Source organism: Aristolochia californica, unplaced genomic scaffold, assembly GCF_029961685.1.
Source record: "Aristolochia californica isolate CCGP_79_NKW_82.1479 unplaced genomic scaffold, dmAriCali1.0.hap1 SCAF_6, whole genome shotgun sequence".
In the NCBI taxonomy this organism is placed as follows: domain Eukaryota; kingdom Viridiplantae; phylum Streptophyta; class Magnoliopsida; order Piperales; family Aristolochiaceae; genus Aristolochia; species Aristolochia californica.
Genome location: NW_027182257.1, coordinates 7544998 through 7549708, shown reverse-complemented (window position 1 = coordinate 7549708; position 4711 = coordinate 7544998). Strand labels below are relative to the sequence as shown.

General features: G+C 36.8%; 1 pseudogene; it reads left to right on the top strand.

Annotated features, from left to right (window-relative positions):
• The first annotated feature begins 1383 nt into the window (after nt 1–1383).
• LOC137935235 (uncharacterized) lies at nt 1384–3968 on the top strand (annotated as a pseudogene).
• The last annotated feature ends 743 nt before the right edge of the window (nt 3969–4711 follow it).

Here is a 4711-nt window from a genome sequence, read left to right as displayed (position 1 = left end):
GGATGTATCCAAGTCAAAACTGGGCTTGAAGTCGCAACACGTGCACTGTGACCCGGACTGGATGCACGAAAAGAAAAACCCTATACCATGAGAAAGAAGGGGAATAAAAGGAGAAAAAGAGTTTGGCACCCCTGACCTCATTTTCTTTTCTCTAGCTTTTCCTCTCTCTTTTCTTTAGTTTTTCCTTCAGATTTCTTCATGGCCCTACGTGGCTAAACTTTCAAACTTGGTCAAATGAAATTGAAGCCTCGGTATCAATACAACTATGAGATCATATTTATTTTTATCGTTCAATTTATGTTTTGAGTATCTGATGTTCTTCTGAAATTTTCTTTCATGATTGTCTCGTTTAATCCCTAGGAGACGTAGCTTATTACTCGTTGAAATCTACTTCTAGGTTAGATGTCAAATCCGTAATTGTTTGATCTCTCTAACCTGTGAAGCAATCGAGATTTGGTGATTTGCTACGTCAGGAATTATTAGATCTTGAGAAGAACGTTGAACTAAATTAAATGCAGCCGCTTGTGCTTGTGTTGTTTATCTTCATTGATCTCTCTAATTCTTAAGGTTGTTGCTAGATTAAACCTTTAGCTCTTATCTTGGGTTGTTTAGTAGTTAGGGTTAATTGGTTCGCATGTTTTCTAATTAACTTCAAAAGAAGAGATAGGAAGTTAGTTCCAACGGTGAATATTCAAGTGCGGATTGATATATGCTTACATAGATGATCAATTGTGAAATTTCGATGGTGGATGTTGACTTAGACAAGGTTTGTTCTTTTGATTGATTTTGATTCTTTAATTTGAATTGTTTCTAAGTTGTTTTTTTTAAAGTGTTTTTGTTATACTCAAAACCCCATCCTTGTTCACGGAGCATAAAAGTAGACTAATCACTCTTCGTGGGAACGATAACACGCACTACTACATATATATTTTTAGGAGTATTGGTTTTATTTTTGGTTGCCTGCGATAGCACACCAAATTTTGGCGTTGTTGCCGAGGAGTGATTCTAGTTGATTATTGTGCTTCTTGTGATCATTATTTCGTTCTTGAAATTTTTGAAAAAAAAATTGTAAGTTTTTCCTTGTTATGGTTTTGGCAGAATTCTGACTCTGAAGCCAAATTCCACTATTTTCTAGGGTTTTTAGAATTTTTATTTGTTGTTGTTATTCTAGATTTTTCCTGATTTGTTTTTCATGTTTTATTAGAGTTCCCTTGATTGTTTATGATTGTATCTCGATCTTCTAATCAAGGTAATTTGCAGTGCGATCCAGAAATAGAGAAAACTTTGCGTAGGTTAAGGTAAGAAACTCAAAGGAATTCTGAAGAGAATGATCTAGCTCTTGATTCCCCATTTGATAGCGAATCTGATTTAGAGGAGGAAGTCATGGCTGGAAATCAAACTTTGAAAGAGCTTGCAACCCCTGATTTGAATCAACAACACTTATGCATAACGTTCCCTACTTTAGATGCTACTACTACTTTTGAATTAAAATCTAGACTAATACATCGCTTGCCCACTTTTCATGGTCTTGCAAATGAAGATTCTCACAAGCATCTAAAGGAGTTTCATGTGGTATGCACGAGTATGAAACCCACGGAGGTGACTAAAGAGCAAATTAAATTACGAGTGTTTCCGTTTTCTTTGAAGGATTCAGCTAAGGATTGGCTCTATTATCTACCCTCCGGGAGTATTACCACATGGGGTGAGATGAAGAGATTATTTTTGATGAAATATTTCCTAGCTTCAAGGGCGGCCAACATTCAAAAAGAAATTTGTGGTGTAAGGCAGCATAACGGAGAGTCCCTACGCGAATATTGTAAACGTTTCAAGAAATTATGTGCAAGCTATCCCCATCATCAGATTAGCGAGCAACTTCTTATCCAGTATTTCTATGAGGGCCTTCTACCCACTGATAGGAACATGATTGATGCTGCTAGTGGAGGAGCGTTGGTGGATAAAACTCCCGAGGCCACGAGAAACTTGATTACAAATATGGCGGCCAATTCTCAACAATTTGGTGCTAGGCTTAACCTTCCATCTAAGAATGTTAATGAGGTTATTATTTCCTCCCTTGAACAACAAATTGCGAGTCTTACTTCTCTTATTCGTCAAATGGCTGTAGGTAATACGCAAACAGGGAAAGATTGTGGGATTTGTTAAGTAGTAGGGCATCCAACCAATATGTGCCCAACTCTTCAAGAGAAGCCCACTGAGCAAGTAAATGAGGCGGGTGGTTTTCCTGGACAACCCCAAAGGAAGTATGATCCCCATTCAAACACTTATAACATGGGATGGAGGGATCATCACAACCTTAGCTATGGAAATCCACAAGTTAATCAGTCAGCGACTCAAAATCACCCAGTTACTAGTAATATAGGCAGCCATATCCCCCCAGACAACAACCAGGCCAAAATTCCAATTCTGGTATGTCTTTAGAAGATATTGTTAAATCTCTTGCCACTAATAATTTGCAATTTCAATAGGAGACAAGAGCCAGTATTCAAAGTTTGGACAATTAGATGGGTGAGATGGCAACCACAATTAGTCGGCTAGAGGCATAAAGTTTGGGGAAATTACCCTCTCAAACGGTAGTAAATCCAAGAAAAAATTCAAGTGCAGTCATTTTGAGAAGTGGTAAAGAAGTTGAGATTCCGGTAAAGGCAGCCCTTGCATCATTGGAGCAAGAAAGGAGAAAAACGTCATTGTAGACAGGATCGTTCCCAATGATGATGACGTATCTAAGCGTTAGTTTCCACCTCTTTCTGACTATAAACCAGTTCCTCCTTTTCCTCAGGCTTTCACAAATTCTAGAAAATATGAACAAAATAAATATTTATATGAGATTTTTCGTAGATGTGAGGTAAATATTCTACTTTTAGATGTTATTAAACAAGTGCCTCGTTATGCTAAATTCCTGAAAGAACAATGCACAATTAAAAGGACACAAAAACTTATAGGATGTGAGAAGGTGAGAGTAGGGGAGAATGTTTCTCCAATTATTCAAAGAAAAATCCCTACAATGTGCAAAGATCCAGGTCTGTTTACTATCCCTTGTACGTTAGGTAACATTAGATTTGAGAAGGCCATGATATATTTAGGGGCCTCGATTAATGTCATGCCATATTCTATATATGCTTCTTTGAAACTTGGACCTTTGAATAAAACTGGTGTTGTGATTCAATTGGCTGATAGATCTAATGCCTATCCTAAGGGTGTGTTGAGGATGTTCTTGTGCAAGTTTATGATTTGATTTTCCCTGCTGATTTCTATGTGCTTGATATGGAAAATGGTGACCAAATGCTCCTATTTTGTTAGGAAGACCATTCTTAAAGACATCCAAGACTAAGATAGATGTTCATAGTGGCACACTTACCATGGAATTTGATGGTGAAATTGTTAAGTTTAGCATTTATGATGCCATGAAATATCTTGGTGATGATAATCATGTTTATTCTATTAATGTGATTGATCATTTTGCACAGGAAATTTTTGAACTTGATAGAAAAGATAAATTGGAAGTTGCCATTAGTAAGCATCTTGAGAAAGAGAATGAGGAGTTAGTCTTGAGTTCTGATTTGCAGGAAATTGTTGCAGCGTTGAATGATATTCCACAGTTACAGCAGTCAGGTAACGTTCTTTATATTGAGTTACCAGTTTCTACTGAGAGGCCTTTACCCTATGTTTTGCAGGCTCCTACTCCAGATTTGAAGCCTCACCTCAGGTACATGTTCCTTGGAGATGGAGGAATGTTACCAGTAATCATCTTCAGTAAACTTAGTGCACCGCAAGAAGAAAAACATGTGCAGGATGAACTTCATTTGCAAGTAACATTCCCTGATGAGCAATTGCTCGCTGCGAGTGTGATATTACCTTGGTATGTGAATATTGTAAATTATTTGGTTATTAATATGTTACCTCTTGGTTTGTCTAGGGCTCAAAGAGATAAGGTCAAAGAGTCGAGCCAATGACAATAAACAAAGGCGCTGCTTGGGAGGAATCCAAGGGTAGTTGTTCGTTCCCTTTTTTCTTTATTTTTGCATTTATATTTTGGTTATTTGTGCCTTCTCTTTACCTTTCACCTTACATTGTGTACAATGTAAGTTCTAAGTGTGGGGGAGGGGGTTTAGGTTGTGTTTCAATTCTGTTTTTTAAAAACAAAATTATGAAAATAAAATTCTTTGTTTTTGTGGTTTTTAATGATTTTTGGTTGTGTATGTCGTGACCAAGATTGAATTAGGCTCTTAAAAGATTCCTAATATGATTGAATATGTAATCTTCCAACTAAGAATGAATTAGTCTAGTTATTTTCTTTGAGGATGGTAGTGGCTAAATTTGGTAGACAAAAGCCAGTGAGATTTTGAGCCTTTAGACTGACTCATCCATATCAGTCTCACTATTTTCATTCATAAGAGATAATCTTCCATGGATTTGTTTCTCTAGAACTTCCCTTGATTCTCTTTGAGGTCACATTGACACATGCATGCATGAACATGATTAAGCCCCTCTTTGTTATAAGCTACATAAGCCAAATAGCCTACCTTGTAATTAATTTTTTTTTTTCTTTTGTTAAACCCCTTTGAGATTTATTGGGTTTTTTTTTTGTGAACCCACGTTACAAGCTTTAAACCTGAAAAAAAAACCTTTACCCAAGTCGTAGAGCTAGTGGAGCATTGTTCATCATTACGGTTTGTGTGGTGTGCAAAAAATAAGT